The 12,483-nt window shown below is 40.8% G+C and overlaps 1 protein-coding gene across 2 annotated transcripts in view; it reads left to right on the top strand.

Moving 5' to 3' along the window:
* Positions 1 to 12,483, top strand: part of Tet2 (tet methylcytosine dioxygenase 2) — a 99,500-nt gene that overhangs the window by 26,362 nt on the left and 60,655 nt on the right. Inside the window, exon 2 of one of the 2 annotated variants that reach the window (XM_008841275.3) lies at positions 6,116 to 6,258. The exons of the other annotated variant lie outside the window; for it this stretch is intronic. The gene's annotated coding sequence lies outside the window, so the exon portion shown is untranslated. The remainder of the gene's footprint in view (positions 1 to 6,115; positions 6,259 to 12,483) is intronic. 2 annotated transcript variants of the gene reach the window in all.

Raw genomic sequence — 12,483 nt, 5'->3', positions numbered from 1 at the left:
AGCAATACATTTCTAGTACCAATTTCTGTTCTAATCTGTTTTCAGTTGCTGTGATAAAAACACTAACCAGAACCAACTTGGTGAGGAAAGGTTTTATTTGTCTTACAGCACGTCTATCATCAAGGCAGGAACCTGGATGGAGTACAGGCCATGGAGGAACACTGCTTACTGCTTTGCTTGCTCCCTCGTCTGTCCTCAGCCTGTTCTTATACAATACAGGTCAACCTGCCTAGGGGTGGCAGCACCTACAGTGGGCTGGGTCCTCCCACATCACTCAACAGTCAAGAAAATACCCCACAAACAGGGCCATAGGCCAATCCAATGAAGGGAATTCCCCATTGAGGCCCCCTCTACCCAGGTGTTTCCAATTGACAACCAAAGCTCTCTGCTTTTCTATCTTCTCTTTGAGATATGGCCTCACTAGCTGGCCTGGAACTTGCCATGTAGCTTGGATTGGACTTGAACTTGTGGCAGTCCTCCTGCTTCTGCCTCCTGAGTACTGAGATTACAGATATGTACCCTGCATCTGGCTGTTTCCCTTATATGTACATTTGTTTTACCCAGATCAAATATCTAAGCCACTAGCTCATAGAGCCTTAGAGCCAGGCTAGCACAGAGGTAATACAACCCCACATCCTAGTGCCTGTTTTTTTGAAGGCTCAAGCTCAAAGTCCTGAAGGTATGAAAGAGCAGAGTCAGAATTTGAACCTGAACTTGACTTCTACTTTGATGTTCCTTCTACAGAATTCTTCCTTGGTTTGCTTCTGAGATTAGGGTGAAAAGCTCCGCTAAGATTCAGTACAGCCACCATGCCTAAAGCTCTTTGTTAGAAACAAGACGAAATGACAGACCATTAAAACCAGTGCAAACTTATCTTCTTCCCCCGTTCTTCCCCTTAGCTCTCCTCCCCTTCTCTTCTACATGGGATTTCTAGAAGGAATCCTCAAAATACCTGGATGGTAGGAATGACACATCTGTTGTAGAAAACTATATTCTCTGTTTTTGTAGATTAAACTAAACTACGTTGTTCACTGGCTTTTCAGAGTTAAGATTTTAGGTGTATTCTCCATTGGCCCAGACTGACCAAAGAGGTGTTTGCAAGTGTCAGAAATGTTCGTATTTCAGACTCAGTAACTTAGGTAAGCTATTGTCTTCGTTTTGGTGTGGTTTGTTTTGTTTGGTATTTTGAGACAGGATCTTGTTACATATCGGACAGACTTTGAACTTGGGCAGGCAATATTCCTGCCACAGCTTTCTTTATGCTAGGATTACAGATGTGCACCATCACACCTGCTTTCGTTTGATTTTTTAGACAACATTTTCTGCTAATGGGGGTATTCCATTTGTTTTTTAAACATACTTTTTATATATCTTTCCTCACAACTTATTTTTTCTGTTTCTGGAATTATATATTAATTGATTTATATTTAATCTGAATATAATGCCAAGTGAATTTTTGTGTGTATCACTTATATTTCTATGTTTGGTTTTTGAATAATCTCTTTGTTCAATGGGAAATATTATGATAAACAGCTTTTAATTGCTGGCTAGTGTTTCAGATTTGTTTGTCAATTTCAGTTCTATAAAGACTGTTTACTAGAAATAGCCTTGTGTGGGATATATTTGTTTTATTTTGCTGGACTTTGTTCTGCAAATTCCTACTGAATTCCTCCTTGAGAGTTGCCTTTTTGTTACGAAGAAGGAGGAACAAATGCACAGGAGGCCTTTAATTTTCTTCACAGAGCTTTTCTTTTAACGTGATTGTTTTTAATGTAGTGATTTTTAAAGCATTAATAGAGGAAGAGCCATTGCTGCCAAGTTGCTGACATTCTGAAATAGCACTTCCCTCTGGGCACTGTACAGCTGAGATCATCTACTTGTACTCTGTGTGTGTGTGTGTGTGTGTGTGTGTGTGTGTGTGTGTGTAGAGCTATTTTGTGGACACACCCCGCAGTATAGTGCATCCACTATAGACCTGACCCCATTTAGACCTGGAGGAGAGTCACATCCACATTGAGCAGAAAAAACTGTCGAGGCAGCATTCCTACAGGAAGGAAGCTGCTATTGATGGAAAGCTTTGAAGCATCCAGCACTGGGGGCATAGTAGTTGCACAAAAGGGAAAGGAAGGACTGGATCCAGCATGATAAACACAGTCCCCTGTTTATAATGGAAGCATTTGATGACATTTGATCGATGATAGATCCTGCTATTGAGAACGAATGAATTTAAAGAGCTGGACATGTTTGCTCCTGCCAGGAATCCCAGCATGCAGAACGCTGAGGTTGGAAGATAAACAGGCATTCAAGACCAGCCTGAACTACATAGTAAGTTCCAGGCCAGCCTGGATTTTAGAATGAAATCATGTCTCAAAATAAAATAAAATAATAATAAAATAAAATGCAAAAACAAACAACCAAACCAACAAGTAAAAAAAGAATTTCCAAAAAGAAAGATCAGTACACCTTGTCCATAGTTTGTATAGACGTGCACGTTTATAGTTTGGGTGACTAGCTTTTAGAGATTTTTTTTCTTTTTCTCTTTTTTTAAAGAAAACCCTGTTTTGCCTGGTAAGGTGACTCAGTGGATAAAATACTTGCTGCACGCATGAGGCTTGCTTCTTAGAACCCCAGAACCCATGTAGAACCTGGGCAGGTGTGGAGGTCACCTGTAATTCCAGCTCATGGGATGCAGAAGCAAGCTGGCTAGCTGGTGTAGTCAGACTCGGGGAGCTCAGGTTCAGTGAGACTCTGCCTCCTAAGAAAAGTGGGTGCAATCAAAGTGCACATCCAGCATCAAACCGTGGGCCTCCATATGCATGCTTGGGCATGCACACATACATGCACACCAACACAGGTGAAAATACACATACCCCCCCACACACACAGATACCAAATTAACCTACAAAAGTCTATAGCCTTTCTATATACCAATGACAAGCAGTCAGAGAAAGAGCACAGGGAAACCCTCCCATTCGAAAACAGTTAACTTTTAAAAACTGAAGAATAAAGGCAAAAATCAGACGAGGTGTTTTTTTGTTTTTGTTTTTGTTTTTGTTTTTTTGTCTTTTTGAGGCAGGCTTTCTCATAGCCCTGAAGACTAGGTTTTAAGTTAAAGGAAAAAAATCTGTCTACATTATCTTCAGAAAGATTGCAACATTATAGATTTCATATGATTCTGTTACATTTGTTAGCAATGGAGTTTTTAAAATCCTAAGAAGCTGTTTAGGGCTTAGAAAACTGGAACCTCAGGGTTCTCCTTGACACTTAGCTCAAATCCCAGCCAACCAGATAACTGTTTGTAGTTACACTCAGTCCTCTAGGACACCAGAATCTGTGTCAGGCCTTGGAGGAAAGTCCTGCTGAGCATGTTCCCACCAGTTTGAGAATGGAAGGTACCACCATCGTGTAATGTAAATAAAAGTATTCCAACTCAAGGGACTTACTCCCATGTCCTGATACTATTTAAGTATTGTTTTACTATTTTAAACAGAAAACAGGATAGAAACCCCTCTGCCTTCCTCAGTGTCAGCTTTAGAAACCTCAGGTGTGTATATAGGCAGTGGCAATGACCCTTTTCCAATCATACCAATGCTTCCTGAGGAGAGAGAGAGAGGGAGAGGAGGGGGAGGTGGGGGGAGACAGAGAGAGAGAGAGAAAGAGAGAGAGAAGACAAAGAGGAGAAGGAGGAGGATGGGAAGGGCACTTCTAAACTTCATCTGGCCAATCATTATTTATTCAGAATACCTAGATTTATTGGAAATACCTAGACCTCCTCAAGCATATTATGTGAGCTTCCTTTCTGGAATGATGTATTTATCTGATTAATATCATTCATCCAGCCAAAGAAACTCAAAGCTTTGTTACTGTAATTGAGTCATTATTTTTTCTCTGTACATCTAAAATGTCATGGAATTTTATTTATTGATTTGTTTATTTATTTATCACGGGTCCCTGTCTGATCATTTACTTCATTTCTTCTGCCACTGTCTTGCTGAGATTCAATCACTTTATGCATAAGCTGTGGTAACAAACCAGTATCTTGGGTATGATTATTTATAACACCCAAATCTTCTACCACTTCCAAATCATGAGGATGAATAAATTTAAAAGATATATAATAATAAGTGTTGATAAGGATGTGGGAGAGTTGGAACCCTGGTGTATTGTTTTTGAGACTCTAACAGGGGGGCACCCATGGTTTTAAGACAGTTTAGTAGTTTCCTCTAGACGTTAAGCATGAAATTACTACAAGGCCCATCAATTCCTCGCCTATAGATTCCACACCCAAGAGAATTAAAAATGCGTTTTCACACACACATAGAAAGCACCTCACGAAGGATGTGTTCTCATGCTCATTACAGCATTATTTGTAGTTGCCCAAAGCTGGAAGCATATTATTGTCCAGCTGTGGATTAATAGGCAAAACAGTGTGCAAGCACTCCACGCGAGATTCTAACCCATGTCAGTGTGCAAGCACTCCACACAGGATTCCAACCCATGTCAGTGTGCAAGCTCTCCACACAGGATTCTATCCCATGCTACATATTGTTTAAAATGAGGGCCGGGGGAGATGGCTTATTGGTTAAGAGCACTGGCTGCTCTTGCAGAGGACCCAGGTTTGGTTCCCAGCACCCACATGGTGGCTAACAACTGTCCTTACTCCAATTCCAGGGGTTCCAGTGCCCTCTTTTGACCTCCCAGGTATTGCATGACACAGGTGTGTGGATACAATACAGTCATACATATAGAATAAAAATAATAAAAATTAAAAAATAAAACTTTAAAAAAGTAAAAAGGTAAATTTGAACTGGAGCCAAAGTTCAGTGGGCCTGATCCCCAGTACACAAAAACAAACCGATACAATCACAAAAAGGTGAATTTTATGGCACGTGAACTGTATAAGATTTTAAGTCTTGACATAGGCCACCTAGCTGCTGAAGACACAGTGTGTTCCCATGCTTGTTTCTAGCTGTGTGGCTCAGAAAAACTTGAGACTTTGTTCCTACCCTGCAAAAGGGAGATGCTGATAACTACCTCTGCAGAGTTTCATACTAGAGGAATTATGTGGTGCATCTAATGGAGTGTGTGGCATCTGAGAGCCCAGCGCGCTTCTGAAGCCCTGGAGTATGCACCTGGGCAGCTTCTAGCACTATTTGAGACACTCTTCCAGGATGTTCGGCACTATTTCAACTACATTTACCATTTTACTGAAACTCTTTAGATTGTTTGAACCTTTCTAAATTCTTGTAATGCTCCTTTAGGGAAACCTCTTCCTCCAGCTTGCTGCATGCAGTCTCCTGCTCTCCCTCATCCCTCATTCCTCTCTCAATTTTGCCCAGCCCTTCCAGCTCAATGAAGTTCTCTCAGGATCTGAATTTTCTCCATGTTCTATAGCACCGAGAATTTTGACTGTATCTTTGACTAGTGAAATCTTAGGTTATGTTTCCAAATATATGTGTTCTTGGGGGATCTTTTTAAAAACATGTGTCCAAATGTCCCTAGCTAGCTAAAGGAAAGTTCTGGAACACAGGAACCACACATTGTAATGCTGTCTCCTTAGCACCTAGCACTGTTTTTGCATGGTATATACAGAATAGATACCGAGTTGTTAGTGCTTCATCTTTGTAAGTGCCAGGGCTTAAACTAATGATCTTCAATTTTGGCTTCATCATGGAATCACTGGGGGGTAAGGCTCTATTCTAGTCCAGCAAATCAGAATCTCTGGGTGGAAGGTCTCAGCTTTATACCCAGGTGCTCCTCTTACAGCACTGAGAATGAATAACTGAGTTCAACAGATGAAATGACAAAAGTCAGGGGTTAAGAAGTGTAGGTGACTAGCAAGGATATGAGGAGGAAAGATGCTTGCTTGGTTGTATTAAAGTGCTCTACGCATATGAGATGATATTTTTATTGAAACATTTAACAATGTCATTGCTTTGAGAAAGATCTTTTAATCCTAAATTTTAAAATAACCAACAGTGTAATGGAGTCAAACAATTAAAAGGCATCTAAGACCTTTTAAACTCCGAATATTACCTTTAGTAATAGGTATAGATGCCTTGATTATTTTTGCAAACTAAAAAAAGAAAAAAAAATTGAACTCTGTTTTTTCTAGGCTGGTCAACATTCAGCAGAATCTCCTCCCAAGATTCTCTATGTCCCTGGATCCTGTTCCGCTACGTTGCTTGGGAGCAGGAGATGGGCTCACACATGACCAGCAGGACATGATCCAGGAGGAGCAGTGAGGGACAGCTGCTGGTAAGACGGGGATAGAGGGTACCTGATTTGCATGCACAGGTATATTCCTAGTTACACAGTTAATCTCTCCAACTTTAACTCACACTCTGAATATGTCTATTAACCATGCTGAGGACACAAAGATTGGATTTTAAGATAAGTGACCCTCTGAAGGTATATGTTGTCTGTATCAGTTTTATACTTAATTGGTATTTTTCTGAACTGTGTTTTATAGAGGGTTCCCATAAGATTTATTTTATTTTATGGGGTTTTTTTTGTTTGTTTAGCTTTATTTATTTTTTATCGTGCATATATATGTGTGTGTGCACCTGTGTATGTGTGTGTGTGCACATTAGTATGTGGAGCCCTCAGAGGCCAGAGTTGTCAGATCCCCTGAAATTATGGGTGGTTGTTGGCCACCTGATATGGGTGCTGGGAACAGAACTCAGGTCCTCCAAAAGAGTAGTACATGGTCTTAATCATTGAGTCGTCTTGCCCCTATTTTTGTTGTTGTCTTTTTGAGATAGGATCTGTCTGTAGTCCTGGCTGGCCTGGAACTCACAGAGATCCACCAGCTTCTGCCTCCAGAGAGCTGGGATTAAAGTTTGCACCACCATGTCCAGCTCCTGTTTTAAATTTAAATTAAAATTTTTATGTATATGAGTGTTTTGTCTGCTTCTAAGTGCAACAGTGTTGTGCAGTGCCCACAGAGGCCAGAAGGCGGCATCAGATCCCCTGGAACTGGAGTTAAGGACAGTTTTTAGGTGCCATGTGGGTGCTCGGAACCAAATCCAGGCCCTCTACAAGAGCAACCAGTGGTCTTATCTGCTGGGCCACCTCTCTAGTCCCCCCCACACCCCCGCAAAGAGTCTTGATATCTAATTTTTTTTGAGACAGGGTCTCCCTGTATCCCCAGTTGGCCTGGAACTCACTATGTAAACCAGGCTGGCCTTGAACTCAGAGACCTACCTGCCTCTGTCTCCTGAGTGCTGGTATCAAAGGTGTGGGCCACCACGCCCAGCCTAATTTTTTTTTTTTTTTTTTAGAGAAAAGAAGAACCATTCAAGTATATCTAAGTGTGGGATTATAATCACTTATCACAGTACTTCCACCTCCATTTGTAACTCACTTGTGGCCACTTTGCCTCAGTCATGTTAAGAAGCAAATACAGAGCTTTGTATTTATTTGCTGATAAGCTCTGACTGAGCTGATGCAGCAAGGTTTCATGAAGCCCGGCTCCAAGCACTAGTAGAGAACTGAGGTGTGAAATGACAGATTAGGAGGAGGGCATGTGGCTCTCTTGTCAGTTTCTGAATATATACAATATAGACGGTATGAGAAAAAGAAACTTCACCATGCTCTAAAGTTATCTTAATAGTTTGCTTTTAATGTCACTGGACTGCTAACTGCCCTAAACTAAGAGTTCTTTTTTGTTGTTGTTGTCTTTTTGAGACAGGGTCTCCCTGTAGCCCCAGCTGTCCTGGAACTTACTATGTAGACCAGGCTGGCCTTGAACTCACAGAGATCCGCCTGCCTCTGCCTCCCAAGTGCTAGGACTACAGGCTTGTGCTACCACACCTGGCACTAAGAGTTCTTTTTAAGAAAAAAAAACAAAGCAAAACAAAAAAACCTTTTATTACATTTATTTATTTGTTTCAGGGTGTATGTATAGAGGTTGGTCCTCTCCTTCCACCATGTGGGTTCAAGGGACTGAATTCAAGTTGTGAGGCTTGGCAGCAAGTACTCTTACCCATTGAGACATCTCACCAGGCCTAAACTAAGGATTCTTTATGAAACCATTTTTATTTATATGCATGTATAGAAGAAAGGAACTAATAGACTTTTCCCCAAACCTGGGGGAATTCTTGCCTGGACTGTAAAGCGAGGTGAACTGATAGGGGCCTCACAGGAGAGCAGCCAGAGGTCAGGTGGAGGAAAGGGCGCATTGGGCCGAGTCTCCTTCTGTAACGCTTAGCGGGTGGCTCAGCTTCTCAGTGCATTTCTATGCATCAAGCATAGAGAATCTTCTAGAAAGCTGGGTAGCTATAATCTCTGCCCTCACCCCAGTACTTGAGGATGTAAGTATCCACTCTGCCACTTGATACTTCTCCGAGGCTGACCTGGTGAGGAGAAATCCTTTCCAGTGTGTCCTCAGTTAAACTCCTGTGGCTCCGAGAGGCGAGCCTCTCTGCCTAGATTACCTTCCCACCCTGGGAATTCCAAGTCACTGTGAGGAAAGAAAACTCGGCACAGTCGTAACTCTGAGAATGAAAATGTTCCCCTTGCATGTTCATATTTTTAGAGTAATCATTGTCACTGAAAATAGACTTCCTCTTTCCCCTCTCAAGATGGAAAATCTTAGGTAATTATGAACAAAGCATTCTTTTCTCCTCCTTGCTTAACTAGTGCTTACTTCACTGAGTGGGTGATGACTCTGGCTGCTTATTCTGTGCTTGTCCTTTACATGAGAAATGAGAACATATTTTTAAGATGGAATTTGTATCTCTTTAATGAGATTATAGCATTACTCAGAAGCGTTTTCTCTTCTTGAAGGTGAAGGGGGTTAGGAAGGAAGTGTACAGGTTTATGGAAAAGAGTGAGATGAATAAGTAAAAGAACAGAAGGTAAGAAATTAAAGTGCTCATTATCTGGGGAAAAGGTTTTATAAATTTGTTGCTAAGTTCTTTCTCTTCACCCTACCCTGCGCTCAGATCTTTGTTTTACAGTTGATTCGTTCAGTCTAGAACCCAATTTTCTTTTCTCTCTCTTTTTTTTTCTTTCTTTGGTCTTTTTACAAACAGGGTCTCCCTTAGCCCCAGCTTGCCTGAAACTCACTATGTAGACCAGACTGGTCTTGAACTCACAGAGATCTGCCTGCCTCTGCCTCCTGAATGCTAGGATTAAAAATGTGTGCCACCACGCTGGGCTAGAACTTAATTTTCAGTAGTAAATAAGCCCAGGGCTTGTTTTCAGTCCATTTATTTAGGAGTGTGCCATAGAGGAAATTATTTAACCTCTTTAAGTCTTATTTTACTTAGGAATTAAGAAAATAATAATTATAGTAGTAATAGGATTTTTTTATGGATACTACAACTGTATATAGGGTCAGATATATTGTAGATTCCCAATTTTGCTCTAGCATATGTTTCATTATTATTGTTGTTACTACTGTTATTATTTGTCACTAATGTTAATGTTTCCTTCAGGTTTTATTTCATTTCAGGTTTTGTTTGTTTGTTTGTTTGTTTGTTTTAACTGCTTGCAATGTTGGGGCTAGAACCCCAAGCCTTGTCCATGCTGGGCAAGTGTTTCAGTCCTAAGATACACCCCTAGCTCTCTTTCAGTCTTTAAAAAAGGAATTTATTAGAAAGTGTTTCTTACATACTTATCAAATACTAGGCATGCTTCCAGGAAATAGACAAAAGTCTTTGTCTTTGTTGAACTTAGAGTCAGAAGTGGAGACAGACCAAACACAGTGCAGTTAAGAAGTGTGTAGTTAGAATACTAAACACCAAAAAATACTAAGGATAGAGTACAGAAGACAAAGTCTGTGTTATGGAGCACACCTGTGCTTCCAGTGTCTCTGGAGGACAAGTAAGGCAGAGTGCTGGGTCTAAAGGTGTGCACCACCACACCCTGCTCCGTCAGTAAATATTTACACATATCCTAAGTGAGAAGGATTGGAAATTTGGTAAGTCAGAGAGTGCCAAGGTCACCTGGTAGAGGGTGGGGCCTGAAGGACCCGTCGAATCTGCATTGGTAACGGAAGTGCTGTCCCAGTGTGGAGAAGCGGAGCTGCAAGCATTATGGATGGGGTGAAGTGAGGATATGGGCTCTGGGGACAGGTGGGGATGCACCTTCTAGAGAGCTCCTGTGGGCAAATGGTGAGGGAACTGGTGGGAAAGCAGGGAAAGGCAAGGCCCACGATCTAACTAAAGACTGTCGCATGCTGTCCTGAAAACACTAGGGGTCAAAAGAAGCCCAAGAGTAGCAAGGTGCATTCATATTCTTAGTAATGGGATTTTTGACAAGTTTAGAGGAGTGGGGAGAAGGCCCAGGAATGATTCAGGGGTGACATTGAGACCTTCATTATAATAAGATACATACATGAAAGGGAAACTAGATTTTGTGTATTTAAGAACATCAAGAGGACTCCATTGTAGTTGCACATAGGAGATAAAAGTGAATAGGTTAAGAATTTATCTTAGCATTTTAAAATAACTTGTAGTATATTTGAATTCAGGGTGAGTGAGGTAAGAACATCCACTGTAGATATTTTAAGGCTACTAGAGTTAAAAGTTCATGCAAGGTTTGACATGAGCTGAACAAGTTTCTAGGAGTCTCTTCACCATACATTAAAACGTAGGTAAATACCAGTGTAGTACAAAGGTTATCTACAGAAGAATATATGTATACATTTTATATTTTTATTCCAAGGTAGAGTAACAGAAACTCAAACATTACTGATTGGAGTGTCAGGCATAACCCAATTCCACTGGATCATTTTATGGATGGGTGAAGGGATGTGCAGAGACACTCTGTGGCTTCCCTAAGTTTGTGTTATTACAGAACATGGTGGAGCCAGATATCTCCATACTGAGCATTCTCCCCTGCTCTCCATGCTGTCTTTAAGAGTTCTAAGAATTTGGGTTTTGCCAGCATGTTTATAGCACCGGAAGCTGCAGTCTGCCTTCCACACTGTCTTTTAGCATCTTTTCCAATAAATGGGCATTTTTCTACTCTCAAGAAACAAATGTAATTTATTTGAAGTTTCCCTCTTGACAGTAATTTTTATTTCACCTCATTGAAGTTCACTCATTTAAAATAAGTCGTCTTTCTCAGTTTAATAGTTGGAGAATAGTTGTTTTTAATGTTGTAAACTTTTCCTATTTGTCAGGGTGAAAAAAACATGGCTTTTCTTATTTGCCTATAAAACCATCACACTGGCCCATAGGAAACAGAGAAAATTCTCTAATAATATTCTTGACATAGTTTCTATCACTTTTCAAGTTTAGATTTCCACCTAGATGTTAAAATTAAGACTTCGGTGTTTCTTCTTTACAAGCCACTTTTTTAAATGAAAAAAAAATTTTTTTAAATGTGTATGAGTATATTGCCTGCTTGTATTTAAGTGCACCTGTGTTGTGCAGTGCCCTTGGAGGACAGAAGAGAGCATTGGATCACCTGGAACTGGAGTTGTAGATGGTTGTTAGCTGTCCTGTGGATGCTGGGATTTGAACCTGGGTCTTCTGTATGAACAGCCAGTGAGTGCCCTTAATCACTGAGCCATCTCTCCAGTCCCCTTTACAAACTTTTTTTTTTTTTTTGTCTTTTTGAGATGGTCTCCCTGTAGCCCCAGCTGGCCTGGAACTCACTAAGTAGACAAGGCTGGCCTTGAACTCACAGAGATCCGCCTGCCTCTACCTCCCGAGTGCTGGGACCAAAGGTGTGAGGTACCACGCCCAGCTTTACAAACCATTTTTATTAACTGAAATCATTTTATTAACTGAAATTTTTCTAACTAAGCTCACAAATTCATACTTTGGCTTATGGGTGAATTGTGTATTTTTTTGTTTCTGACCTGGGGTCATACTGTGTAGCCCAGTCTTAACCTCCCAAGTTTATAGATACAGAGGACAGGCATATCTGCCATGGAATTTTAAAACAAAAATAGACTTAACAGACCATCCAGTGCAGTGTTTATTCTTCAAGTTATAAGCTATTTTTCTACTACCTGTCCATTTGTTGTTGTTGTTTGTTTTTGTTTGTTTGAGACAGGGTCTCCCTGTAGCCCAAGCTGGCCAGGAACTCTAGGTAGACCAGCTTAGTCTCTATCTCAAAGAAATCTGCTTGTCTTTGCCTGGGATTAAAGGTGTGAGCCACCCCTACCCCCCGCCTCCAGCTGTGGTTTTTAGTTTTGAATTTTTATTTATTTATTATTTTATTCTTGGTGTGTGTGGGGGGGGAGGGAGAGAGAGGAGAGAGCGAGAGAGCGAGAGAGAGAGAGAGAGAGAGAGAGAGAGAGAGAGAGAGAGAGAGAGAGTATTTATGCCAAAGTACACAGTGGAGGTCAGAGGCCAGCCTGCAGAAGTTGGTTCTCTCCCTCCTCCATGTGGGTCCTGGGGATGTTGAACTATCTTGCTAGCCTTGTTTTTAATTTTTTTTTAAATTTTTTGATAAATAATTATTTAGTAAATGAGCAGCAGAGTGAATCTAAAAGGTTTGATTTTCTATTTTCTGCTTGTT

The sequence above is a fragment of the Nannospalax galili genome, unplaced genomic scaffold (assembly GCF_000622305.1).
Source record: "Nannospalax galili isolate Female #2095 unplaced genomic scaffold, S.galili_v1.0 scaffold41, whole genome shotgun sequence".
In the NCBI taxonomy this organism is placed as follows: Eukaryota; Metazoa; Chordata; class Mammalia; order Rodentia; family Spalacidae; genus Nannospalax; species Nannospalax galili.
Note: the sequence above shows the minus strand (reverse complement) of the source record. Positions and strands in the feature narration are given on the sequence as shown.